Here is a 27,655-nt window from a genome sequence, read left to right as displayed (position 1 = left end):
GATTACCCGAGAGAGTGGGGAGGAGAGGGGAAGTGGGAGTGAGACTAGCGGAGAGAGTGAGGAGGAGAGGTGAAGGGGAGTAGCATAAAGAGTAGGGGGGAGAGATGGAGTGGGAATAGTGGAGAGGGGAAGTGGGAGCAGCAGAGAGAGTGGGTAGGAGAGTGGACGTGGGAGGGAGAGTAGCAGAGAGAGTGGGGAGGAGAGGGGAAGTTGGAGTAGTGGAGAGGGTAATTGGGAGCAGCAGAGTGAGTAAGGAGGAGAGAGGAAGTGGGAGGGAGAGTAGTAGAGAGAGTGGGGTGGAGAGGGGAAGTGGGAGTAGTGGAGAGGGGAATTGGGAGCAGCAGAGTGAGTAAGGAGGAGAGGGGAAGTGCGAGAGAGAGTAGTAGAGAGAGTGGGGAGGAGAGGGGAACTGGGAGTAGAAGAGAGTGTGTGGAGGAGAGGGAAAGTCCGAGGGAGAGTAGCAGAAAGAGTGGGGAGGAGAGGGAAAGTGGGAGCAGCAGAGAGAGTGGGGAGGGGAGGGGCAGTGTGAGTCGCAGAGAAATTGGGGAGAAGAGGTGAAGTGGGAGGGAGAGTAGCAAAGAGAGTGCGGAGGAGAGGGGAAGAGCGAGTAGCAGAGTGTCTGGGCACGGGTTGGGAACTGGGAGTAGCAGAGAGAGGGTTTAAGAGAGGGGATGGTGAAGAGAGAGTGGCAGATAGAGTGGGGAGAAGAAGGGAAGTGGGAGGGAGACCAGCAGAGAGAGTGGGGAGGAAGTGGAAGTGGAAGTAGTATAGAGAGTGGGGAGGAAAGGGGAAGTGGGAGGGAAACCAACAGAGAGAGTGGGGAGAAGAGGGGAAGTGGGAGTGGGACCAGCAGAGAGAGTGGGGTGGCGAGGGGCAGTGGGAGGAAAGTAGCAGAGAGAGTGTGTAGGAGAGGGGATGTGGGAGGGAGTGTTGTAGAGAGAGTGGGGAGGGGAGGGGAAGTGGGAGTAGCAGAGAATGTGGGGAGGAGAGGGGAACTTTGAGTACCAGAGAGAGTGGGGAGGAGGGGGGAAGTGGGAGGATAGCAGCAGAGAGATTGGGGAGGAGAGGGGAAGTGGGAGTAATGGAGAGGGTAAGTGGGAGCAGCAAAGTGAGTGGGGAGGAGAGAGAAAGGGAGAGGGAGATTTGCAGAGAGAGTGGGAAGGATCGGTGAAGGGGTGTGAGAGTAGCAGAGTGGGAAGGATCGGGGAAAGAGGAGAGAGAGTAGCAGAGAGAGTTGAGAGGAGAGGGGAAGTGGGCGTAGTAGGGGGAGTGGGGAGGAGAGGGAAAGTGAGAGGGAGAGTAGCAGAGAGAATGGGAAGAATCGGGGAAGGGGAGGGAGAGTAGCATAGAGAGTGGGAAGGATCGGGGATAGTGGAGTGAGAGTAGCAGAGAGAGTGGAGAGGAGTGGGTAAGTGGGCGTAGCAGGGAGGGTGGGGAGGAGAAGGGAAGTGGGAGTAGCAGAGAGATTGAGGACGAGAGGGGAAGTGGGAGTGGGACCAGCTGAGAGTGTGGGGAGGAGAAGGGAAGTGGTAGTAGTTGGGAGATTGGGGAGGAGCGGGGAAGTGGGAGGCAGATTACCCGAGAGAGTGGGGAGGAGAGGGGAAGTGGGAGTGAGACTAGCGGAGAGAGTGAGGAGGAGAGGTGAAGGGGGAGTAGCAGAAAGAGTGGGGAGGAGAGATGAAGTGGGAATAGTGGAGAGGGGAAGTGGGAGCAGCAGAGAGAGTGGGTAGGAGAGTGCACGTGGGAGGGAGAGTAGCAGAGAGAGTGGGGAGGCTAGGGGAAGTTGGAGTAGCAGATAAAGTGGGGAGGAGAGGGGAACCTGGAGTAACAGAGAGAGTGGGGACGAGGGGGGAAGTGGGCAGGAGAGTAGCAGAGAGAGTGGGGAGGAGAGGTGAAGTGCGAGTAGCAGAGAGAGTGGGGAGGAGAGGGGAAGTGGGAGTAGTGGAGAGGGGAATTGGGAGCAGCAGAGTGAGTAAGGAGGAGAGGGGAAGTGGGAGGGTGAGTAGTCGAGAGAGTGGGTAGAAGAGGGGAAGTGGGAGAATTGGAGAGGGGAATTGGGAGCAGCAGAGTGAGTAAAGAGGAGCGGGGAAGTGGGAGGGAGAGTAGTAGAGAGAGTGGGGAGGAGAGGGGAACTGGGAGTAGAACAGAGAGTGGGGAGGAGAGGGAAGTGAGAGGGAGAGTAGCAGAAAGAGTGGGGAGGAGAGGGAAAGGGGGAGCGAGAGTAACAGAGAGAGTGGGGATGAGAGGACAAGTGGGAGCAGCAGAGAGAGTGGGGAGGGGAGGGGCAGTGGGAGTAGCAGAGAAATTGGGGAGGAGAGGTGAAGTGGGAGGGAGACTAGCAGAGATAGTGCGGAGGAGAGGGGAAGAGGTAGTAGCAGAGAGTCTGGGCACGGGTTGGGAACTGGGAGTAGCAGAGAGAGGGTTTAAGAGAGGGGATGGTGAAGGGAGAGTGGCAGAGAGAGTAGGGAGAAGAAGGGAAGTGGGAGGGAGAGTAACAGAGAGAATAGGGAGGAGAGGGGAAGTGGGAGGGAGACCAGTAGAGAGAGTGGGGAGGAAGTGGAAGTAGTATAGAGAGTGTGGAGGAGAGGGGAAGTGGGAGTGGGACCAGCAGAGCGAGTGGGGTGGCGATGGGCAGTGGGAGGAGAGTAGCAAAGAGAGTGTGTAGGAGAGGGGATGTGGGAGGGAGTGTTGTAGAGAGAGTGGGGAGGGGAGGGGAAGTGGGAGTAGCAGAGAAAGTGGGGAGGAGAGGGGAACCTTGAGTACCAGAGAGAGTGGAGAGAAGGGGGGAAGTGGGAGGATAGCAGCAGAGAGATTGGGCAGGAGAGGGAACGTGGGAGTAGTGGAGAGGGTAAGTGGGAGCAGCAGAGTGAGTGGGGAGGAGAGGGAAAGTGAGAGGGAGATTAGCAGAGAGAGTGGGAAGGATCGGGGAAAGAGGAGTGAGAGTAGCAGAGAGAGTTGAGAGGAGAGGGTAAGTGGGAGCAGCAGAGTGAGTGTGGAGGAGAGGGAAAGTGAGAGGGAGAGTAGCAGAGAGAGTGGGAAGAATCGGGGAAGGGGAGGGAGAGTAGCATAGAGAGTGGGAAGAATCGGGGATAGTGGAGGGAGAGTAGCAGAGAGAGTGGAGAGGAGAGGGTAAGTGGGCGTAGCAGGGAGGGTGGGGAGGAGAAGGGAAGTGGGAGTAGTAGCGAGGGTGTGGAAGAGAGGTGAATTTGGAGTAGCAGAGTAAGTGGGGAGCAGAGGGGAAGTGGGAGTAGCAGAGAGAGTGGGTTGGAATGGGGAAGTGGGAGGGAGAGTAGTAGAGAGAGTGGGGAGGGGTGGGGGAGTGGGAGAAGCAGATAAAGTGGGGAGGAGAGGGGTAGTGGGAATTGCAGACAGAGTGCGAAAGAGCGGTGAAGTGGGAGTAGGAGAGAGAGTGCGGAGGAGGGGGAAGCGGGAGTAGCAGAGAGCCTGGGGAGGAGTTGGGAACTGGGAGTAGCAGAGAGAGGGCTTAGGAGAGGGGATGTTGAAGGGAGAGTAGCAGAGAGAGTGGGGACTAGAGTGGAATTGGGAGGAGCAGAGTGACTAGAGGGGAATTGGGAGCGAGAGAAGCAGTGAGAGTTGGGAGGAGAAGGGAAGGGGAGGGTGAGTAGCAGAGGGAGTGGGGAGAAGAGTGGAAGTGGGAGGGAGACCAGCAGAGAGAGTGGGAAGGATCGGGGAAGGGGGAGGGAGAGCAGCAGAGTGAGTGGGGAGGAGGGGGGAAGTGGGAGTAGCAGAGAGACTGAGGACGTGAGGGGAAGTGGGAATGGGACCAGCTGAGAGAGTGGGGAGGGGGGGAAGTGGTAGCAGTAGGGAGAGAGGGGAGGAGAGGGGAAGTGGAAGGCAGATTAGCCGAGAGAGTGGGGAGGAGAGGGGAAGTGGGAGTGAGACTAGCGGAGAGAGTGAGGAGGAGAGGTGAAGGGGGAGTAGCAGAGAGAGTGGGGAGGAGAGATGAAGTGGGAGTAGTGGAGAGGGGAATAGGGAGCAGCAGAGAGAGTGGGGAGGAGAGGGGAAGTGGGAGTAGTGGAGAGGGAAATTGGGAGGAGCAGAGCGAGTCAGGAGGAGAGGGGAAGTGGGAGGGAGAATAGTAGAGAGAGTGGGGAGGAGAGGGGAACTGGCAGTAGAAGAGAGAGTGGGGAGGAGAGGGAAAGTGGGAGGTAAAGTAGCAGAGAGAGTGGGGAGGAGAGGGAAAGTGGGAGGGCGAGTAGCAGAGAGTTTTGAGAAGAGAAGGGAAGGGGAAGGTAGAGTATCAGAGAGAGTGGGGTGGAGAGGGGGAGTGGGAGGGAGACTACCAGAGAGAGTGGGAAGTATCGGGGAAGGCGGAGGGAGAGTAGCAGGGAGAGTGGGAAGGATCGGGGAAGGGGAGGGAGAGTAGCAGAGAGAGTGGGAAGGATCGGGGAAAGTGGAGGGAGAGTAGTAGAGAGAGTGGAGAGGAGAGGGTAAGTGGGCGTAGCACGGAGAGTGGGGAGGAGAAGGGAAATGGGAGTAGCAGAGAGAGTGTGGAGGAGAGGTGAATTGGGAGTAGCAGAGTAAGTGGGGAGCAGAGGGGAAGTGGGAGTAGCAGAGAGAGTGGGTTGGAAAGGGGAAGTGGGAGGGAGAGTAGTAGAGAGAGTGGGGAGGGGTGGGGCAGTGGGAGAAGCAGAAACAATGGGGAGGAGAGGGGTAGTGGGAATAGCAGACTGAGTGCGAAAGAGCGGTGAAGTGGGAGTAGGAGAGAGAGTGCGGAGGAGGGGGAAGCGGGAGTAGCAGAGAGCCTGGGGAGGAGTTGGGAACTGGGAGTAGGAGAGAGAGGGCTTAGGAGAGAGAATGTTGAAGGAAGAGTAGCAGAGAGAGTGGGGACTAGAGTGGAATTGGGAGTAGCAGAGTGTCTTTGGATGAGATGGGAACTGGGAGCAGCAGAAAGAGTGGGGAGGAGAGGGGAATTGGGAGCGAGAGAAGCAGAGAGAGTTGGGAGGAGAAGGGAAGGGGAGGGTGAGCAGCAGAGAGAGTGGGGAGGAGAGTGGAAGTGGGAGGGAGACCAGCAGGGAGAGTGGGAAGGATCGGGGAAGGGGGAGTTAGAGAGCAGCAGAGTGAGTGGGGAGGAGGGGGGAAGTGGGAGTAGCAGAGAGACTGTGGACGTAAGGGGAAGTGGGAATGGGACCAGCTGAGAGAGTGGGAAGGAGGGGGGGGAAGTGGTAGTAGTAGGGAGAGAGGGGAGGAGAGTGGAAGTGGAAGACAGATTAGCCGAGAGAGTGGGGAGGAGAGGGGAAGTGGGAGTAGTGAAGAGGGAAATTGGGAGGAGCAGAGTGAATAAGGAGGAGAGGGGAAATGGGAGGGAGAGTAGTAGAGAGAGTGGGGAGGAGAGGGGAATTGGCAGTAGCAGAGAGAGTGGGGAGGAGAGGGAAAGTGGGAGGTAAAGTAGCAGAGAGAGTGGGGTGGAGAGGGAAAGTGGGAGGGCGAGTAGCAGAGAGTTTTGAGAAGAGAAGGGAAGGGGAAGGTAGAGTATCAGAGAGAGTGGGGTGGAGAGGGGGAGTGGGAGGGAGACTACCAGAGAGAGTGGGAAGTATCGGGGAAGGCGGAGGGAGAGTAGCAGGGAGAGTGGGAAGGATCGGGGAAGGGGAGGGAGAGTAGCAGAGAGAGTGGGAAGGATGGGGAAAAGTGGAGGGAGAGTAGCAGAGAGAGTGGAGAGGAGAGGGTAAGTGGGCGTAGCACGGAGAGTGGGGAGGAGAAGGGAAGTGGGAGTAGCAGAGAGAGTGTGGAGCAGAGGTGAATTGGGAGTAGCAGAGTAAGTTGGGAGCAGAGGGGAAGTGGGAGTAGCAGAGAGAGTGGGGAGGGGTGGGGCAGTGGGAGAAGCAGATAAAGTGGGGAGGAGAGGAGTAGTGGGAATAGCAGACAGAGTGCGAAAGAGCGGTGAAGTGGGAGTAGGAGAGAGAGTGCGGACGAGGGGGAAGCGGGAGTAGCAGAGAGTCTGGGGTCGAGTTGGGAACTGGGAGTAGTAGAGAGAGGGCTTAGGAGAGCGGATGTTGAAGGAAGAGTAGCAGAGAGAGTTGGGACAAGAGTGGAATTGGGAGTAGCAGAGTGTCTTTGGATGAGATGGGAACTGGGAGCAGCAGAAAGAGTGGGGAGGAGAGGAGAATTGGGAGCGAGAGGAGCAGAGAGAGTTGGGAGGAGAAGGGAAGGGGAGGGTGAGTAGCAGAGAGAGTGGGGAGGAGAGTGGAAGTGGGAGGGAGACCAGCAGAGAGAGTGGGAAGGATCGGGGAAGGGGGAGGGAGAGCAGCAGAGTGAGTGGGGAGGAGGGGGGAAGTGGGAGTAACAGAGAGACTGAGGACGTGAGGGGAAGTTGGAGTGGGACCAGCTGAGAGAGTGGTGAGGAGTGGGGAAGTGGTAGTAGTAGGGAGAGTGGGGAGGAGAGGGGAAGTGGGAGGCAGATTAGCCGAGAGAGTGGGGAGGAGAGGGGAAGTGGGAGTGAGACTAGCGGAGAGAGTGAGGAGGCGAGGTGAAGGTGGAGTAGCAGAGAGAGTGGGGAGGAGAGATGAAGTGGGAGTAGTGGAGAGTGGAAGTGGGAGCAGCAGAGAGAGTGTGGAGGAGAGGGGAAGTGGGAGAAGCAGAGAGAGTGGGGAGGAGAGGGGAAGTGGGAGTAGTGGAGAGGGGAATTGGGAGCAGCAGAGTTAGTAACGAGGAGAGGGGATGTGGGAGGGAGAGCAGTAGAGAGAGTGGGGAGGAGAGGGGTACTGGCAGTAGAAGAGAGAGTGGGGAGGAGAGGGAAAGTGGGAGGGAGAGTAGCAGAGAGAATGGGGAGGAGAGTGAAAGTGGGAGGGCGAGTAGCAGAGGGTTTTGGGAAGAGAAGGGAAGGGGAAGGTAGAGTGTCAGAGATAGTGGGGTGGAGAGGGGGAGTGGGAGGGAGACAACCAGAGAGAGTGGGAAGTATCGGGGAAGGCGGAGGGAGAGTAGCAGAGAGAGTGGGAAGGATCGGGGAAAGTGGAGGGAGAGTAGCAGAGAGAGTGAAGAGGAGAGGGTAAGTGGGCGTAGCACGGAGAGTGGGGAGGAGAAGGGAAGTGGGAGTAGCAGAGAGAGTGTGGAGGAGAGGTGAATTGGGAGTAGCAGAGTAAGTGGGGAGCAGAGGGTAAGTGGGAGTAGCGGAGAGAGTGGGTTGGAAAGGGGAAGTGGGAGGGAGAGTAGTAGAGAGAGTGGGGAGGGGTGGGGCAGTGGGAGAAGCAGATACAGTGGAGAGGAGAGGGGTAGTGGGAATAGCAGACAGAGTGCGAAAGAGCGGTGAAGTGGGAGTAGGAGAGAGAGTGCGGACGAGGGGGAAGCGGGAGTAGCAGAGAGTCTGGGGTGGAGTTGGGAACTGGGAGTAGGAGAGAGAGGGCTTAGGAGAGGGGATGTTGAAGGGAGAGTAGCAGAGAGAGTGGGGACTAGAGTGGAATTGGGAGTAGCAGAATGTCTTTGGATGAGATGGGAACTGGGAGCAGCAGAAAGAGTGGGGAGGAGAGGGGAATTGGGAGCGAGAGAAGCAGAGAGAGTTGGGAGGAGAAGGGAAGGGGAGGGTGAGTAGCAGAGAGAGTGGGGAGGGGAGTGGAAGTGGGAGGGAGACCAGCAGAGAGAGTGGGAAGGATCGGGGAAGGGGGAGGGAGAGCAGCAGAGTGAGTGGGGAGGAGGGGGGAAGTGGGAGTAGCAGAGAGACTGAGGACGTGAGGGGAAGTTGGAGTGGGACCACCTGAGAGAGTGGGGAGGAGTGGGGAAGTGGTAGTAGTAGGGAGAGTGGGGAGGAGAGGGGAAGTGGGAGGCAGATTAGCCGAGAGAGTGTGGAGGAGAGGGGAAGTGGGAGTGAGACTAGCGGAGAGAGTGAGGAGGCGAGGTGAAGGTGGAGTAGCAGAGAGAGTGGGGAGGAGAGATGAAGTGGGAGTAGTGGAGAGGGGAAGTGGGAGCAGCAGAGAGAGTGTGGAGGAGAGGGGAAGTGGGAGAAGCAGAGAGAGTGGGGAGGAGAGGGGAAGTGGGAGTAGTGGAGAGGGGAATTGGGAGCAGCAGAGTTAGTAACGAGGAGAGGGGAAGTGGGAGGGAGAGCAGTAGAGAGAGTGGGGAGGAGATGGGAAGTGGGAGAAGCAGAGAGAGTGGGGAGGAGAGGGGAAGTGGGAGTAGTGGAGAGGGGAATTGGGAGCAGCAGAGTTAGTAACGAGGAGAGGGGAAGTGGGAGGGAGAGCAGTAGAGAGAGTGGGGAGGAGAGGGGTACTGGCAGTAGAAGAGAGAGTGGGGAGGAGAGGGAAAGTGGGAGGGAGAGTAGCAGAGAGAGTGGGGAGGAGAAGGAAAGTGGGAGGGCGAGTAGCAGAGGGTTTTGGGAAGAGAAGGGAAGGGGAAGGTAGATTGTCAGAGAGAGTGGGGTGGAGAGGAGGAGTGGGAGGCAGACTACCAGAGAGAGTGCGAAGGATCGGGGAAAGCGGAGGGAGAGTAGCAGAGAGAGTGGGAAGGATCGGGGAAGGGGGAGGGAGAGTAGCAGAGATACTGGGGAGGAGAGGTGAAGTGGGCGTAGCAGGGAGAGTGGGGAGGGGAGGGGCAGTGGGAGTAGCAGAGAAAGTGGGGAGGAGAGGGGCACTGGGAGTAGCTGATAGAGTGTGGAATAGAGGGGAAGTGGGAGGGAGAGGACAGATAGAGTGGGGAGGAGATGTGCAATGGGAGTAGCAGCGAGAGTGGGGAGCAGAGGAGAAGCGGGAATAGTAGAGAGGTGAAGTTGGAGCAGCAGAGAGAGTGAGGAGGAGAGGAGAAGTGGGAGTAGCAGAGAGAGTAGGGAGGAGACGGGAAGTGCGCATTGCAGAGAGAGTGGGCAGGAGAGGGGAAGTTGGTGTCGCAGAGTGGGGAGGAGAGGGGAAGTTGGAGCAGCAGAGAGATGGAGGAGGAGAGGGGAAGTGGGAGAACGACCAGCAGAGAGAGTGGTGAGGAGGGGGGGAGTGGGAGTAGTAGAGAGAGTGGGGAGGAGAGGGGAAGTGGAAGGGAGATTAGCAGAGAGAGTGGGGTGGAGAGGGGAAGTGGGAGTAGTGGAGAGGGGAAGTGGGAGCAGCAGAGAGAGTGAGGAGGAGAGGGGAAGTGGGAGTAGTGGAGAGGGGAAGTGGGAGTAGTGGAGAGGGGAAGTGGGAGCAGCAGAGAGAGTGAGGAGGAGAGGGGAAGTGGGAGTAGTGGAGAGGGGAAGTGGGAGTAGTAAAGAGAGTGGGGGGGTGAGGGCAAGTGGGAGGGAGATTAGCAGAAAGAGTGAGGAGGAGAGGGGAAGTGGCAGGAGTGGAGAGGGAAGTGGGAGCAGCAGAGAGAGTGAGGAGGAGAGGGGAAGTGGCAGGAGTGGAGAGGGAAGTGGGAGCAGCAGAGAAAGTGAGGAGGAGAGGGGAAGTGGGAGGCAGAGTAGTAGAGAGTGTGGGTAGTGGAAGGGCAGTGGGAGTTGCAGAGAAAGTGGGGAGGAGAGGGGAAGTGGGACGGAGAGTAGCAGAGAGAGTGGGGAGGAGAGGTGAAGTGGGAGTAGCAGAGAGAGTGGGGAGCAGAGGGCAAGTGGGAGTAGTGGAGAGGGGAAGTGGGAGAAGCAGAGAGAGTCAGGAGGAGAGGGGAGTCGGCCTTGTTGAAGTCTCTGGCCATGATGAACAAGGTCTCCGGATGTTCTGGTTCATAGCTGTTTATAACTGTGTACAGTTCGTCCAGCGCCTTCCTCACTTCTGCCTGGGGTAGGATGTAGACCGCTGTGATAATGGCTGGAATGAACTCACGTGGAAGATAGTATGGGCGGCACTTCACGGTCAGGTATTCCAGGACCGGGGAGCAGTAGGTCGCCAGGGTCGCCACATCTAAGCACCAGGAGAAGTTGATGAGGAGGCAAACCCCTCCACCCTTCGCCTTGCCTGATGACGCGGTACGGTCCGCCGGTGAATTGAGAAGTCTTCAGGTTGTATGGCGCAGTCCGGTGAGGCGGGAGTGAGCCATGTCTCTGTGAAACAGAGTACACAGCAGTCACTTACTTCCCTCTGAGAGGTAAGTCTGGCGTTAAGTTCATAAAGCTTGTTTTAGATCGCTTGGACGTTTGCCAGGAGTATGCTGGGGAAAGGGGTCTTGAAACCGCATTGCTTCAGTCTAACCTGCAGACCGCCGCGTTTCCCTCGCTTCCTCGGTCGGCAGCTGCGGCTGAATGATCCTGGGATCCGATGGGAGAGGTCTGACCTTGTGGAAGGTCGGCGGTTGAATCTGGTTGGGTCCAGTGCGCTGGCGGGGACCAGGGCGCTGGCGGGGACCAGGGCGCTGGCGGGGTCCAGTGCGCTGGCGGGGACCAGGGCGCTGGCTACCTTTCTAGGGTCGCGTCTGGCAGAATCCATGACGCTGGTTGAGGTAGAGGGGTTGCTAGGGGGGCATGTTTGCGATCTGGATGGGTCGCGGCGTTCTGCGGGCAGGTGAATACCTTGCAGCGCGTTCGGGTCCTCGCGCGGGGTCTCCGCCATTTTGGGGGTCCTGGGTCGTCGGCAGGCGCTTCCTGAGGCAGGGTGGGCTGAGTCCCGTGGTCTGTTCCCTCCCTGGGTGCTCCTGGGGTCGGGTCTTGAAGCAGGTCCGAACCAGGTGAGTAGTGGTTTGGAGAGGGGGAGAGTGGGCAGTGTGTTGGAAACAGTGGCCTGTGGTTTAGAGAGAGAAGAATAAGTGGTTTGGTAAGAGAGTGGGCAATAGTTCGGAAAGGGTGGGCAGGTATTTAGAGAGAGAGTGGGAAGTGTTTTGGATAAAGTGGGAAGTGGCTTGGGGGGAGGGTGGGCAGTGGTTTGGGAGAGTGGGCAGTGGTTTGGAGAGAGAGTGGGCAGTGGTTTGGAGAGAGAGTGGGCAGTGATTTGGAGAGAGAGTGGGCAGTGATTTGGTGTAGAGAGAGTGGGCAGTGGTTTAGAGAGGGAGTGGGTATTAGCTTGGAGAGAGAGTTGGCAGTGGTTTTGGGAGCGAGTGGGCAGTGATTTGGAGAGAAGTGGGCAGTGATTGGAAAGAGCGTGAGCAGTGTATTTTGAGAGAATGGCCAGTGGACGGGTGAGAATGTGGGCAGTAGTTTGGAGAGAGAGTGGGCAGTGATTTGGGGGGAGAGTGGGCAGTAGTTTGGAGAGAGAGTGGGCAGTGATTTGGTGTAGAGAGAGTGGACAGTGGTTTGGAGAGAGTGGCCAGTGGACTGGATAGAGAGTGGGAAGTGCCTTGGTGAGATTGGACAGTGGGTCGGATGGACCAGTACCAGATCAGGATGGTATTAAACACTGAGAAAAAAAAACATCAACCTGCCACGATGTCCACAGAGATTTGAAGATTATGCAGACAGCACGAATGGAGTCGGTGAAGTCACCAATCAGTCTCAGCTTTCATGGTAATGTGCAGAGCAACTGGCTGTGTTAAACAACAATTTAATCTGTTCCTTACTGCAGTACATTTCGGACATCAATCAGATTTGCGGAATGAGCGATGCTCCGAACAGTGGCAAGGCCCGAAATGCTTGCTGTGGTTAACACGTTTAAATTTGCCAACATGGAAGATAGTAAGATGCACATTGCACCCCAGAAAGAATGAAATTTATGAATGATGTCTGTTTAGATCAAGTTAACAGAAGACAGGAGAGTCCATAGATCATTTCATCGCTGATTTAAAGGTAAAAGTTAACACCTGGAATTTTTCTGTGGTGGAATCCACATGATTCGGGACCAGATTGTGTTCGGTATGAATGAAAATAAGCTGAGGGAACGGTTACGGAGGGAACGGTTGCTGAGGAAACAGTTGCCAGGGAATCTTTCTTTGGAACAAAGAGTTAAGATTTGCCAGGCTCACGAGCTAGCAGCACAGCATTGTGAAATGTTTCTCAGTAATGGCGGCAGCTTCTTGGAGGAAAGCACTCCGCTTATCGCCCTTTCCCCAAAAAGGCAGGAAACGTCCAATAAAGGCGGGAAAGTTGTTGCAGCTCCTCACCCACCAACAAACAGGATAAAGATCAGGACACAGTATTTCTATGTGAAAGATGTGGTCGGAGGCACAGATTAAGGCCGTGTCCAGCGTTTGGCAAGTTTTGTTCCAAATGCAAAGGAAAAAGATCACTTTGCTCAGAATCGTCACTCTGAGCTCAGCCCCAGATCAGTCAACACAGGGGAAGACACAGTCTCCAGTGATGAAACATCATTGTTTGTTGGAGTAATAACAGAAGAATCATTTACTTGAGACATCAAAACATTCTTCAGCACTTAAAAACATGCAAACTGATGCTCCATTTAAAATAAATGCGGTTGATGAGGACAACTAGCTTCTACCACTTGAGGTTAACGGCGCATGGATCCAATTAAATGTAGATATTGGATCCAAAGCCAATTTCATCAGCATGACTGATTTTAAAAATATAAAAATTCAGCCGATTAGAAGAAATCACAAAATATCTCTGAGAGATCATAACGGTTGAAGTACTAAATGTTATGGTGCTTGTGACTTGAGAGTGGTGGTGAAGAACACAGTTTATTCTGCCCCATTCTGTATTGTGTCCGAGGGCTTGGACAGGTGATCAGTCCTGTGAAGAATTAGGTCTAGTGTAGTTGGTATAGAGCATCCTCAAAGGATTGAATCAACACTCCAACGAGTCAGAGAACATTGTCAGCAAATTCAGCGATTTGTTCACTGATTTTCATAGATTATCATAGAATTTACAGTGCAGAAGGAGGCAATTCAGCCCATCGAGTCTGCACCGGCTCTTGGAAAGAGCACCCTACCCAAGGTCCACACCTCCACCCTATCCTCATAACCCAGTAACCCCACCCAACACTAAGGGCAATTTTGGACACTAAGGGCAATTTATCATGGCCAATCCACCTAACCTGCACATCTTTGGACTGTGGGAGGAAATCGGAGCACCCGGAGGAAACCCACGCACACACGGGGAGGATGTGCAGACTCCGCACAGACAGTGACCCAAGCCGGAATCGAACCTGGGACCCTGGAGCTGTGAAGCAATTATGCTATCCACAAGGATTTTAGTGCACTCCCATTTGCCAACGAGATACAATTTGAAGAAGACGCATTATCTTGAGCACCGATGCAAACTATTAGCTATGAAATCGCTGAAGATGTAGATCTGCATGTGAATGTTATTTCAACCCCACTCCAGGAACCATGTAATGTTCTTGTTGGCTAGCCTGATTTGTATTACAAGAACACTTGCAGCTAAAGCTATGAACAATTTGTTAACATCAGCTATGGGTCAACTATATAAAAAACAATAAGTGAATAACAGTATTAACAATCCACTTCTCCCTCCCATGGTCTGCAGTCATTCTGAGATCTCTTAACACGAACATGCACGTAAATACTAGTGAGGCTCCTAGTGGTCAGTCGGTGAATTGCAATACAACCAAGAGAGCGTTGGCAGAGGATTGGAGAGAATGGGCAGTGGTTTCTAAGCAAGAGTGGACAATGATTTAGAAGGAGAGTTGGCAGTGGTTTGGAGAGAGTGGCAGTGATTTGGAGAGATGGGCAGTGGTTTGGAGAGAATGCATAGTAGTTTAGAACGAGAGTGGGCGGTGGTTTGGAGAGAGAGTGGGTAGTGGTTTGGAGAGAGAGTGGGTCGTCGATTGGAAAGAGGCTGGGCATAGGTTTGGAGAGAGTGGACAGTGGATTGGTGAGAGAGTGGGCAGTGGATTGGAAAGCGGGAGGTAGTGGTTTGGAAAGGGGGAGGCAGTGGTTTGGAAAGAGGTAGGCAGTGGTTTGGGAGAGAGTGGACAGTGATTTGGAGAGACAATGGGCAGTGGCTTGGAGAGAGAGTGGGCAGTGGTTTGGAGGGAGAGTGGGTCGTCGTTTGGAAAGAGGCTGGGCATAGGTTTGGAGAGAATCGACAGTGGATTGACGAGAGAGTCGGTAGTGGTTTTGAAAGAGGGAGGCAGTGGTTTGGAAAGAGGGAGACACTAGATTGGGAGAGAGTGGACAGTGGTTTGGAGAGAGATTGGGCAGTGGATTGGAGAGAGGGTGTGCAGTGGATTGGTGAGAGAGTGGGCAGTGAATTGGAGAGAGTGGGCAGTGGATTGGAGAGAGAGTGGGCAGTGTATTGGGGAGAGAGTGGGCTGTAAATTGGAGAGAGAGTGAGCAGTCGATCAGTGAGAGAGGGGGCAGTCAATTGGAGAGAGTGGGCAGTGGATTGGAGAGACAGTGGACAGTGGTTTGGGAGAGAGAGTGGGCAGTGGATTGGAGAGAGAGTGGGCAGTGGTTTGGGAGAGAGTGTGGGCAGTAGATGTGTGAGAGGGTGGGCAGTGGTTTGGTGAGAGAGTGGGCAGAGGCTTGGAGAGAGAGAGGGCAATGGATTGCAGAGAGAGTGGGCAGTGGATTGGAGAGAGAGTGGGCAGTGGTTTGGAGAGAGAATGCGCAGTGATTTGGAGAGAGAATGGGCAGTGGTTTGGAGAATTCGCACAGAGAGTGGCCCAGCGGGGAATCTAATCATGGACCCTGGAGCTGTCAGGCAACAGTGCTAACCACTGTGGATTGAAAAGAGAGTGGTCAGTTGTTTGGAGAGAGTGAAACATTTTTAGGAAAGAATGTGGGCCGTATTTTGGTCAAAGTGCATCAGTTATTTTGAGACATTGGGCAGTTGCTTGAGAGAGAGGGGGCAGTGAATTGGAGAGAGAGTGAGCAGTGGTTTGGAGAGAGAGTGAGCAGTGGTTTGGAGAAAGTGGGCAGTCGTTTGGTGAGAGTGAGTGTAGCGGTTTGGAGAGAGAGTGGGCAGTGGCTTGGAGAGTGAGTGGGCAGTGGTTTTGAGAGAGAGTGGGCATTGGTTTGCAGAGAGAGTGGGCACTGGTTTGGAGACACAGTCGTCAGTGGTTTGGAAAGAGATTGGGCAGTGGTTTGGAGAGTGAGTGATCAGTGGTTTGGAGACACAGTGGGCAGTGGTTTGGAGAGAGAGTGGGCAGTGGTTTGGAGAGAGTGGGCAGTGGTTTGGAGAGAGAGTGGGCAGTGGTTTCGACAGGGAGTGCGCAGTGTGTTATAGAGATTGTGGGCAGTGGTTTGGAGAGAGAGTGGGCAGTGGTTTGGAGACACAGTGGGCAGTGGTCTGGAGAGAGTGTGGGCAGTGGTTTGGTGAGAGAGTGGCAGTGGTTTGTGAGGGAGTGCGCAGTGGTTTTGGGAGAGAGTGTGCAGTGGTTTGGAGAGACTGGGCAGTGATTTGGAGAGAGAGTGGGCAGTGGTTTCGACAGGGAGTGCGCAGTGTGTTGGAGAGAGTGTGGGCAGTGGTTTGGAGAGAGAGTGGGCAGTGGTTTGGAGACACAGTGGGCAGTGGTCTGGAGAGAGTGTGGGCAGTGGTTTGGTGAGAGAGTGGCAGTGGTTTGTGAGGGAGTGCACAGTGGTTTTGGGAGAGAGTGTGCAGTGGTTTAGAGAGAGAGTGGGCAGTGGTTTAGAAAGAGGGTGGCAGTGGCTTGGAGAGGGGGTGCCCAGTGATTTGGATAGAGAGTGGGCAGTAGTTTGGAGAGAGAGTGGGCAGTGGTTTGGAGATAGAGTGGGCAGTGGTTTGCAGAGGGAGTGCGCAGTGGTTTGGAGAGAGATTAGCCAGTGGATTGGGAGAGATTGAGCAGTAGATTGGAGAGAGAGTGGGCAGTGGTTTGGAGAGAGAGTGTGCAGTGGGTTGGAGAGAGAGTGGGCAGTGGTTTGGAGAGAGAGTGGCCAGTGGTTTGGAGAGACAGTGGACAACGAATTGGGGGAGAGAGTGAGCAGTGGATTGGAGAGAGAGTGGGCAGTGGTTTGCGAGAGAGTGTGGGCAGTAGATGTGTGAGAGGGTGGGCAGTGGTTTGGTGAGAGAGTGGGCAGAGGCTTGGAGAGAGAGAGGGCAATGGATTGCAGAGAGAGTGGGCAGTGGATTGGAGAGAGAGTGGGCAGTGTTTTGGAGAGAGAATGCGCAGTGATTTGGAGAGAGAATGGGCAGTGGTTTGGAGAATTCGCACAGAGAGTGGCCCAGCGGGGAATCTAATCATGGACCCTGGAGCTGTCAGGCAGCAGTGCTAACCACTGTGGATTGAAAAGAGAGTGGTCAGTTGTTTGGAGAGAGTGAAACATTTTTAGGAAAGAATGTGGGCCGTATTTTGGTCAAAGTGCATCAGTTATTTTGAGACATTGGGCAGTTGCTTGAGAGAGAGGGGGCAGTGAATTGGAGAGAGAGTGAGCAGTGATTTGGAGAGAGAGTGAGCAGTGGTTTGGAGAAAGTGGGCAGTCGTTTGGTGAGAGTGAGTGTAGCGGTTTGGAGAGAGAGTGGGCAGTGGCTTGGAGAGTGAGTGGGCAGTGGTTTTGAGAGAGAGTGGGCATTGGTTTGCAGAGAGAGTGGGCACTGGTTTGGAGACACATTCGTCAGTGGTTTGGAAAGAGATTGGGCAGTGGTTTGGAGAGTGAGTGATCAGTGGTTTGGAGACACAGTGGGCAGTGGTTTGGAGAGAGAGTGGGCAGTGGTTTGGAGAGAGTGGGCAGTGGTTTGGAGAGAGAGTGGGCAGTGGTTTCGACAGGGAGTGCGCAGTGTGTTGGAGAGAGTGTGGGCAGTGGTTTGGAGAGAGAGTGGGCAGTGGTTTGGAGACACAGTGGGCAGTGGTCTGGAGAGAGTGTGGGCAGTGGTTTGGTGAGAGAGTGGCAGTGGTTTGTGAGGGAGTGCGCAGTGGTTTTGGGAGAGAGTGTGCAGTGGTTTGGAGAGAGTGGGCAGTGGTTTGGAGAGAGAGTGGGCAGTGGTTTCGACAGGGAGTGCGCAGTGTGTTGGAGAGAGTGTGGGCAGTGGTTTGGAGAGAGAGTGGGCAGTGGTTTGGAGACACAGTGGGCAGTGGTCTGGAGAGAGTGTGGGCAGTGGTTTGGTGAGAGAGTGGCAGTGGTTTGTGAGGGAGTGCACAGTGGTTTTGGGAGAGAGTGTGCAGTGGTTTAGAGAGAGAGTGGGCAGTGGTTTAGAAAGAGGGTGGCAGTGGCTTGGAGAGGGGGTGCCCAGTGATTTGGAGAGAGAGTGGGCAGTAGTTTGGAGAGAGAGTGGGCAGTGGTTTGGAGATAGAGTGGGCAGTGGTTTGCAGAGGGAGTGCGCAGTGGTTTGGAGAGAGATTAGCAAGTGGATTGGGAGAGAGTGAGCAGTAGATTGGAGAGAGAGTGGGCAGTGGTTTGGAGAGAGAGTGTGCAGTGGGTTGGAGAGAGAGTGGGCAGTGGTTTGGAGAGAGAGTGGCCAGTGGTTTGGAGAGACAGTGGACAACGAATTGGGGGAGAGAGTGAGCAGTGGATTGGAGAGAGAGTGGGCAGTGGTTTGCGAGAGAGAATGGGCAATGGATTGGAGAGAGAATGGGCAGTGGATTGGAGAGAGAATGTGCAGTGGTTTGGAGAGACAGTGGACAGTGGATTGGAGAATCGAGAGCAGTGGTTTGGAGAGAGAGTGGTCAGTGGTTTGGAGACACAGTGGGCAGTGGTCTGGAGAGAGTGTGGGCAGTGGTTTGGTGAGAGAGTGGCAGTGGTTTGTGAGGGAGTGCACAGTGGTTTTGGGAGAGAGTGTGCAGTGGTTTAGAGAGAGAGTGGGCAGTGGTTTAGAAAGAGGGTGGCAGTGGCTTGGAGAGGGCGTGCCCAGTGATTTGGAGAGAGAGTGGGCAGTAGTTTGGAGAGAGAGTGGGCAGTGGTTTGGAGATAGAGTGGGCAGTGGTTTGCAGAGGGAGTGCGCAGTGGTTTGGAGAGAGATTAGGCAGTGGATTGGGAGAGAGTGAGCAGTAGATTGGAGAGAGAGTGGGCAGTGATTTGGAGAGAGAGTGTGCAGTGGGTTGGAGAGAGAGTGGGCAGTGGTTTGGAGAGACAGTGGACAACGAATTGGGGGAGAGAGTGAGCAGTGGATTGGAGAGAGAGTGGGCAGTGGTTTGCGAGAGAGAATGGGCAATGGATTGGAGAGAGAATGGGCAGTGGATTGGAGAGAGAATGTGCAGTGGTTTGGAGAGACAGTGGACAGTGGATTGGAGAATCGTGAGCAGTGGTTTGGAGAGAGAGTGGGCAGTGGTTTGGAGAGAAAGTTCGCAGTGGTTTGGAGAGAGAGTGGACAGTGGTTTTGGAGAGCGAGTGGGCAGTGGTTTGGAGAGAGATTGAGCAGTGGTTTGGGAGAGAGTAAGCAGTAGAGTGGAGAGAGATTGGGCAGTGGATTGGAGAGACAGTGGGCAGTGGTTTGGGGAGAGTGTGGACAGTGGATTGGAGTGAGAGTGGCCAGTAGATTGGAGTGACAATGGGCAGTGGTTTGGAGAGAGTGTGGGCAGTAGATGTGTGAGAGGGTGGGCAGTGATTTGGTGAGAGAGTGGGCAGAGGCTTGGAGAGAGAGAGGGCAATGGATTGCAGAGAGAGTGGGCAGTGGATTGGAGAGAGAGTGTGCAGTGGTTTGGAGAGAGAATGGGCAGTGATTTGGAGAGACAGTGGGCAGTGGTTTGGAGAATTCGCACAGAGAGTGGCCCAGCGGGGAATCTAATCATGGACCCTGGAGCTGTCAGGCAGCAGAGCAGTGGGCAGTAGTTTTGAGAGAGAGTGGGCAGTGGTTTGCAGAGAGAGTGGGCAATGGTTTGGAGACACAGTGGTCAGTGGTTTGGAGAGAGATTGGGCAGTGGTTTGGAGAGAGAGTGGTCAGTGGTTTGGAGACACAGTGGGCAGTGGTTTGGAGAGAGAGTGGGCAGTGGTTTGGAGAGAGTGGGCAGTGGTTTGGGGAGAGAGTGGGCAGTGGTTTGGGCAGGGAGTGCGCAGTGTGTTGGAGAGAGTGTGGGCAGTAGTTTGGAGAGAGAGTGGGCAGTGGTTTGGAGACACAGTGGGCAGTGGTTTGGAGAGAGTGTGGGCAGTGGTTTGGTGAGAGAGTGGCACTGGTTTGTGAGGGAGTGCGCAGTGGTTTGGGGAGAGAGTGTGCAGTGGTTTGGAGAGAGAGTGGGCAGTGGTTTGGAAAGAGAGTGGCAGTGGCTTGGAGAGGGAGTGCCCAGTGGTTTGGAGAGAGAGTTGTCAGTAGTTTGGGGAGAGATTGGGCAGTGGTTTGGAGAGAGAGTGGGCAGTGGTTTGGAGAGGGAGTGCGCAGTGGTTTGGAGAGAGATTAGGCATTGGATTGGGAGAGAGTGAGCAGTAGATTGGAGAGAGAGTGGGCAGTGGATTGGAGAGACTGTGGGCAGTGGTTTGGAGAGAGTGTGCAGTGGTTTGGAGAGAGCGTGGGCATTGGTTTGGAGAGACAATGGACAACGGTTTGGGAGAGAGAGTGAGCAGTGGATTGGAGAGAGAGTGGGCAGTGGTTTGGAGAGAGAGTGGGCAGTGGTTTGGAGAGGGAATGCGCAGTGGTTTGGAGAGAGATTAGGCAGTGGATTGTAAGAGAATGGGCAGTGGATTGGAGAGAGAATGTGCAGTGGATTGTTGAGAGAATGTGCAGTGGTTTGGAGGGACAGTGGACAGTGGATTGGAGAATCGTGAGCAGTGGTTTGGAGAGAGTGTGGGCTGTGGTTTAAAGATTGGGCAGTGGTTTGGATATAGAGTGGGCAGTGGTTTTGGAGAGAGAGTGGGCAGTGGTTTGGAGAGAGATTGAGCAGTGGCTTGGGAGAGATTAAGCAGTAGATTGGAGAGAGATTGGGCCGTGGATTGGAGAGACAGTGGGCAATGGTTTTGAGAGAGAGTGGGCAGTCGTTTGGAGAGATAGTGGCAGTAATTTGGAGAGAGAGTGGGCAGTCGATTGGAGAGAGAGTGGCAGTGGTTTGTCAGGGAGGGCGCAGTGGATTTGGGAGAGAGTGGGCAGTGGTTTAGAGAGAGAGGGCAGTGGTTTGGAAAGAGAGTGGCAGTGGCTTGGAGAGGGCGTGCCCAGTGGTTTGGAGAGAGAGTGGGCAGTAGTTTGGAGAGAGAGTGGGCAGTGGTTTGGAGAGAGAGTGAGCAGTGGTTTGGAGAGGGAGTGCGCAGTGGTTTGGAGAGAGATTAGGCAGTGGATTTGGAGAGAGTGAGCAGTAGATTGGAGAGAGAGTGGGCAGTGGATTGGAGAGACAGTGGGCAGTGGTTTGGAGAGTGTGCAGTGGTTTGGAGAGAGAGCGGGCAGTGGTTTGGAGAGACAGGGGACAACGGTTTGGGAGAGAGATTGAGCAGTGGATTGGAGAGAGAGTGGGCAGTGGTTTGCGAGAGAGAATGGGAAGTGGATTGGAGAGAGAATGTGCAGTGGATTGGAGAGGGAATGTGCAGTGGTTTGGAGGGACAGTGGACAGTGGATTTGAGAATCGTGAGCAGTGGTTTGGAGAGAGAGTGGACAGTGGTTTAAAGATTGGGCAGTGGTTTGGAAAGAGAGTGCGCAGTGGTTTGGAGAGAGAGTGGGCAGCGGTTTGGAGAGAGATTGAGCAGTGTTTTGGGAGAGAGTTAGCAGTAGATTGGAGAGAGATTGGGCAGTGGATTGGAGAGACAGTGGACAGTGGTTTGGAGAGAGAGTGGGCAGTCGTTTGGAGAGATTGTGGCAGTAATTTGGAGAGAGAGTGGGCAGTCGATTGGAGAGAGAGTGGGCAGTGGTTTGGGGAGAGTGTGGACAGTGGATTGGAGAGGGACTGGTCAGTGGATTGGAGAGACAATGGGCAGTGGTTTGGAGAGAGTGTGGGCAGTAGATGTGTGAGAGGGCGGGAGGTGGTTTGGTGAGAGAGTGGGCAGAGGCTTGGAGAGAGAAAGGGCAATGGATTGGAGAGAGAGTGGGCAGTTGATTGGAGAGAGAGTGGGCAGTCGTTTCGAGAGATAGTGGCAGTAATTTGGAGAGAGAGTGGGCAGTCGATTGGAGAGAGAGTGGGCAGGGTTTGGGGAGAGTGTGGACAGTGGATTGGAGAGACATTGGGCAGTGGTTTTGAGAGAGTGTGGGCAGTAGATGTGTGACAGTGTGGGCAGTGGTTTGGTGAGAGAGTGGGCAGTGGTTGTGAGAGGGAGTGCGCAGTGGTTTTGAGAGAGAGTGTGCAGTGGTTTAGAGAGAGTGGGCAGTGGTTTGGAGAGAGAGTGGGCAGTGGTATGGACAGGGAGTGCGCAGTGGGTTGGAGAGAGTGTGGGCAGTGGTTTGGTGAGAGAGTGGGCAGTGGTTTGGAGACACAGTGGGCAGTTGCTTGGAGAGAGAGTGGAAGTGGTTTGTGAGGGAGTGCGCAGTGGATTTGGGAGAGAGTGTGAAGTGGTTTGGAGAGAGAGAGGGCAGTAGTCTGGAGAGAGAGTGGGCAGTGGTCTGGAGAGAGAGTGGGCAGTGGTTTGGAGAGGGAGTGCGCAGTGGTGTGGAGAGAGATTAGGCAGTGGTTTGGGAGAGAGTGAGCAGTAGATGGGAGAGAGAGTGGGCAGTGGATTGGAGAGACAGTGAGCAGTGGTTTGGAGAGAGATTGTGCAGTGGTTTGGAGAGAGAGTGTGCAGTGGTTTGGTGAGACAGTGGACAAAGGTTTGGGAGAGAGTGTGAGCAGTGGATTGTAGAGAGAGTGGGCAGTGTTTTGCGAGAGAGAATGGGCAGTGGATTGGTGAGAGAGTGGGCAGTGGATTGGAGAGAGTGTGCAGTGATCTCAAGATGGTCGGCAATAGTTTTGTGAGAGAGTGGGCAGTGGCTTGCAGAGAGAGAGGGCAGTGGATTGGAGAGAAAGTGGGCAGTGGCTTGCGAGAGAGAATGGGAAGTGGATTGGAGAGAGAATGTGCAGTGGATTGGAGAGGGAATGTGCAGTGGTTTGGGGGGACAGTGGACAGTGGATTGGAGAATCGTGAGCAGTGGTTTGGAGAGATAGTGGGCAGTGGTTTAAAGATTGGGCAGTGGTTTGGAAAGAGAGTGCGCAGTGGTTTGGAGAGAGAGTGGGCAGTGGTTTTGGAGAGAGAGTGGGCAGTGGTTTGGAGAGAGATTGAGCAGTGGTTTGGGAGAGAGTTAGCAGTAGATTGGAGAGAGATTGGGCAGTGGATTGGAGAGACAGTGGACAGTGGTTTGGAGAGAGAGTGGGCAGTCGTTTGGAGAGATTGTGGCAGTAATTTGGAGAGAGAGTGGGCAGTCGAATGGAGAGAGAGTGGGCAGTGGTTTGGGGAGAGTGTGGACAGTGGATTGGAGAGAGAGTGGGCAGTGTTTTGCGAGAGAGAATGGGCAGTGGATTGGTGAGAGAGTGGGCAGTGGATTGGAGAGAGTGTGCAGCCGTTTGGAGAGAGAGTGGACAGTGGATTAGAGGGACAGTGGACAGTGGTTTGGAGAGAGTGGGCAGTGATCTCAAGATGGTCGGCAATAGTTTTGTGAGAGAGTGGGCAGTGGCTTGGAGAGAGAGAGGGCAGTGGATTGGAGAGAGAGTGGTCAGTGGATTGGAGAGACAATGGGCAGTGGTTAGGAGAGAGAGTGGGCAGTGGATGTGTGACAGTGTGGGCAGTGGTTTGGAGAGAGAGTGCGCAGTGGTTTGGAGAGACATGGTAGTGGTTTGGAGAGGGAGTGCGCAGTATTATTGAGAGAGAGTGTGCAGTGGTTTTGGAGAGAGATTGCGCTTTGGTTTGGCTAGAGAGTGGGCAGTGGTTTAGAGAGAGTGGGCAGTGGTTTGGAGAGAGAGTTGCAGTGGTTTGGAGAGGGAGTGCGCAGTGTTTTGCAGAGAGAGTGGGCAGGGGTTTGGAGAGAGAGTGGGCAGTGGTTTGGAGAGGGACTGCTTAGTAGTTTGGAGAGAGATTGGGCAGTGGTTTGGGAGAGAGTCAGCAGTAGATTGGAGGGAGAGTGGGCAGTGGATTCTAGAGACAGTGGGCAGTTGTTTGGAGAGAGAGTGTGCAGTGGTTTGGAGAGAGAGTGGGCAGTGGTTTGGAGTGACAGTGGATAATGGTTTGGGAGAGAAAGTGAGCAGTGGATTGGAGAGAGAGTGGGCAGTGGTTTGGGAGAGAGAATGGGCAGTGGATTGGAGAGAGAGTGGGCAGTGGATTGGAGAGAGAGTGTGCATTGGTTTTTAGAGACTGTGGTCAGTGGATTGGAGAGAGCGTGAACAGTGGTTTGGAGAGAGAGTGGGCAGTGGTTTGGAGAGAGAGTGGGCAGAGGTTTGTAGAGAGAGGGGGCAGTGGTTTGGAGAGAGAGTGCAGTGGTTTTGGAGAGAAATTGGACAGTGGTATGAAGAGAGTGTGGGTAATGGGTTGGAGAGAGAGTGGGCAGTGGATTTGAGAGAGAGTGGGCAGTGGATTTGTGAGAGAGTGGGCAGTGAATTGGAGAGGGAGTGCGCAGTGTGTTGGAGAGAGTGTGGGCCGTGGTTTGGAGAGAGTGTGGGCAGTGGTTTGGAGACACTGTGGGCAGTGGTTTGGAGAGAGAGTGGGCAGTGGTTTGGAGAGAGAGTGGTAGTGGTTTGGAGAGGGAGTGCGCAGGGGGTTTGAGAGAGAGTGTGCAGTGGTTTAGAGAGAGAGTGGACAGTGGTTTGGAAAGAGAGTGGCAGTGGTTTGGAGAGGGAGTGCCCAGTGGTTTGGAGAGAGAGTGGGCAGTGGTTTGGAGAGAGAGTGGGCAGTGGTTTTGGAGAGAGGTTGGGCTTTGGTTTGGCTAGGGAGTGGGCAGTGGATTGGAGATAGAGTGAGCAGTGGTTTCGGAGAGAGTGAGTAGTAGATTGGAGAGAGAGTGGGCAGTGGATTGGAGAGAGAGTGGGCAGTGTTTTGCGAGAGAGAATGGGCAGTGGATTGGTGAGAGATTGTGCAGTAGATTGGAGAGTGTGTGTGCAGTGGTTTGGAGAGACAGTGAATAGTGGATTGGAGAATCGTGAGCAATGGTTTGGAGAGAGAGTGGGCAGTGGATTGGAGAGAGCGTGAGCAGTGGTTTGTTGAGAGAGTGGGCAGTGGTTTGGAGAGGGAGTGGGCAGTGGGTTGGAGAGAGAGTGGGCAATGGTTTGTAGAGAGTGGGAAGTGGATTTGTGAGAGAGTGGGCAGTGATCTCGAGAGTGTGTGTGCAGTGGTTTGGAGAGACAGTGAATAGTGGATTGGAGAATCGTGAGCAATGGTTTGGAGGGGCAGTGGACAAAGGTTTGGGAGAGAGAGTGAGCAGTGGATTGGAGAGAGAGTGGGCAGTTTTTTGGGAGAGAGAATGGGCAGTGGATTGGAGAGAGAGTGGGCAGTGGATTGGAGAGAGAGTGTGCAGTGGTTTGGAGAGACAGTGGTCAGTGGATTGGAGAGAGCGTGAACAGTGGTTTGGAGAGAGAGTCGGCAGTGGTTTGGAGAGAGAGAGTGCAGAGGTTTGTAGAGAGAGGAGGCAGAGGTTTGGAGAGAGAGTGGGCAGTGGGTTGGAGAGAGATAGTGGGCAATGGTTTGGAGAGAGAGTGGAGAGTGGATTTTTGAGAGAGTGGGCAGTGATCTCGAGATGGTCGACAATGGTTTTGAGAGAGAGTGGGCAGTGGCTTGGAGAGAGACAGGGCAGTGGATTGGAGAGAGAGTAGGCAGTGGATTGGAGAGAGAGTGGGCAGTGGTTTGGAGAGAGATTTGGCAGTGGTTTGGGAGAGAGTAAGCAGTAGATTGCAGAGAGAGTGGGCAGTGGATTAGAGAGACAGTGGGCAGTGTTTTGGAGAGAGTGGGCAGTGACCTCGAGATGGTCGGCAATGATTTTGAGAGAGAGTGGGCAGTGGATGTGTGAGAGGGTGTGCAGTGGTTTGGAGAGAGAGTGGGCAGTGGTTTGGAGAGAGAGTGGTAGTGGTTTGGAGAGGGAATGCGCAGTAGTATTGAGAGAGAGTGTGCAGTGGTTTAGAGAGAGAGTGGGCAGTGGTTTCGAGAGAGAGTGGCAGTGGTTTGGAGAGGATGTGCGCAGTGGTTTGGAGAGAGAGTGCGCAGTGGTTTGGAGAGGGACTGCTTAGTGGTTTGGAGAGAGATTGGGCAGTGGTTTGGGAGAGAGTCAGCAGCAGATTGGAGTGAGAGTGGGCAGTGGATTCTAGAGACAGTGGGCAGTTGTTTGGAGAGAGAGTGTGCAGTGGTTTGGAGAGAGAGTGTGCAGTGGTTTGGAGAGAGAGTGGGCAGTTGTTTGGAGTGACAGTGGATAATGGTTTGGGAGAGAGAGTGAGAAGTGGATTGGAGAGAGAGTGGGCAGTGGTTTGGGAGAGAGAGTGGGCAGTGGATTGGAGAGAGAGTGGGCAGTGGATTGGAGAGAGAGTGTGCCGTGTTTTGGAGAGACAATGGTCAGTGGATTGGAGAGAGCGTGAGCAGTGGTTTGGAGAGAGAGCGGGCAGTGGTTTGGAGAGAGATTGGGCTTTGGTTTGGCTAGAGAGTGGGCAGTGGATTGGAGATAGCGTGAGCAGTTGTTTCGGAGAGAGTGAGCAGTGGATTGGAGAGAGATTGGGCAGTCGATTGGAGAGAGAGTGGGCAGTGGTTTTGGAGAGAAATTGGACAGTGGATTGGAGAGAGAGCGAGCAGTGGATGGGAGAGAGAGTGTGCAGTGGTTTGGGACATTGGACAGTGGATTGGAGAATCGTGAGCAATGGTTTGGAGAGAGAGTGGTAGTGGTTTGGAGAGGGAGTGCGCAGGGGGTTTGAGAGAGAGTGTGCAGTGGTTTAGAGAGAGAGTGGACAGTGGTTTGGAATGAGAGTGGCAGTGGTTTGGAGAGCGAGTGCCCAGTGGTTTGGAGAGAGAGTGGGCAGTGGTTTGGAGAGAGAGTGGGCAGTGGTTTGGAGAGAGATTGGGCTTTGGTTTGGCTAGAGAGTGGGCAGTGGATTGGAGATAGAGTGAGCAGTGGTTTCGGAGGGAGTGAGCAGTGGATTGGAGAGAGAGTGAGCAAAGGTTTGGAGAGAGAGTGTGCAGTGGTTTGGAGAGAGAGTGTGCAGTGGTTTGGAGGGGCAGTGGACAAAGGTTTGGGAGAGAGAGTGAGCAGTGGATTGGAGAGAGAGTGGGCAGTGTTTTGCGAGAGAGAATGGGCAGTGGATTGGTGAAAGATTGTGCAGTGGATTGGAGAGTGAGTGTGCAGTGGTTTGGAGAGACAGTGGTCAGTGGATTGGAGAGAGCGTGAGCAGTGGTTTGGAGAGAGAGCGGGCAGTGGTTTGGAGAGAGAGTGGGCAGAGGTTTGTAGAGAGAGGGGGCAGTGGTTTGGAGAGAGAGTGCAGTGGTTTTGGAGAGAAATTGGACAGTGGTTTGAAGAGAGTGTGGGTAATGGATTGGAGAGAGAGTGGGCAGTGGATTTGTGAGAGAGTGGGCAGTGAATTGGAGAGGGAGTGCGCAGTGGGTTGGAGAGAGTGTGGGCCGTGGTTTGGAGAGAGAGTTGGCAGTGGTTTGGAAAGAGAGTGGCAGTGGTTTGGAGAGGGAGTGCGCAGGGGGTTTGAGAGAGAGTGTGCAGTGGTTTAGAGAGAGAGTGGACAGTGGTTTGGAAAGAGAGTGGCAGTGGTTTGGAGAGGGAGTGCCCAGTGGTTTGGAGAGAGACTGGGCAGTGGTTTGGAGAGAGAGTGGGCAGTGGTTTTGTAGAGAGATTGGGCTTTGGTTTGGCTAGAGAGTGGGCAGTGGATTGGAGATAGAGTGAGCAGTGTTTTCGGAGAGAGTGAGCAGTAGATTGGAGAGAGAGTGGCAATGGATTGGAGAGACAGTGAGCAAAGGTTTGGAGAGAGAGTGTGCAGTGGTTTGGAGAGAGAGTGTGCAGTGGTTTGGAGGGGTAGTGGACAACGGTTTGGGAGAGAGAGTGAGCAGTGGATTGGAGAGAGAGTGGGCAGTGTTTTGCGAGAGAGAATGGGCAGTGGATTGGTGAGAGATTGTGCAGTGGATTGGAGAGTGAGTGTGCAGTGGTTTGGAGAGACAGTGGACAGTGGATTGGAGAGAGCGTGAGCAGTGGTTTGTTGAGAGAGTGGGCAGTGGTTTGGAGAGAGAGTGGGCAGTGGGTTGGAGAGAGAGTGGGCAATGGTTTGGAGAGAGTGGGAAGTGGATTTGTGAGAGAGTGGGCAGTGATCTCGAGATGGTCGACAATGGTTTTGAGAGAGATTGGGCAGTGGCTTGGAGAGAGAGAGGGCAGTGGATTTGTGAGAGAGTAGTCAGTGGATTGGAGAGAGAGTGGGCAGTGGTTTGGAGAGATAGTGGCAGTAATTTGGAGAGAGAGTGGGCAGTCGATTGGAGAGAGAGTGGGCAGTGGTTTGGAGAGTGGTAGTGGTTTGGAGAGGGAGTGCGCAGGGGGTTTGAGAGAGAGTGTGCAGTGGTTTAGAGAGAGAGTGGACAGTGGTTTGGAAAGAGAGTGGCAGTGGTTTGGAGAGGGAGTGCCCAGTGGTTTGGAGAGAGACTGGGCAGTGGTTTGGAGAGAGAGTGGGCAGTGGTTTTGTAGAGAGATTGGGCTTTGGTTTGGCTAGAGAGTGGGCAGTGGATTGGAGATAGAGTGAGCAGTGGTTTCGGAGAGAGTGAGCAGTAGATTGGAGAGAGAGTGGCAATGGATTGGAGAGACAGTGAGCAAAGGTTTGGAGAGAGAGTGTGCAGTGGTTTGGAGAGAGAGTGTGCAGTGGTTTGGAGGGGTAGTGGACAAAGGTTTGGGAGAGATAGTGAGCAGTGGATTGGAGAGAGAGTGGGCAGTGTTTTGCGAGAGAGAATGGGCAGTGGATTGGTGAGAGATTGTGCAGTGGATTGGAGAGTGAGTGTGCAGTGGTTTGGAGAGACAGTGGACAGTGGATTGGAGAATCGTGAGCAATGGTTTGGAGAGAGAGTGGGCAGTGGATTGGAGAGAGCGTGAGCAGTGGTTTGTTGAGAGAGTGGGCAGTGGTTTGGAGAGGGAGTGGGCAGTGGGTTGGAGAGAGAGTGGGCAATGGTTTGTAGAGAG

The sequence above is a fragment of the Scyliorhinus torazame genome, chromosome 3 (genome assembly GCF_047496885.1).
Source record: "Scyliorhinus torazame isolate Kashiwa2021f chromosome 3, sScyTor2.1, whole genome shotgun sequence".
Lineage (NCBI taxonomy): Eukaryota > Metazoa > Chordata > Chondrichthyes > Carcharhiniformes > Scyliorhinidae > Scyliorhinus > Scyliorhinus torazame.
The sequence above is the reverse complement of the archived record's forward strand: the minus strand, read 5'-3'. Positions refer to the sequence as shown.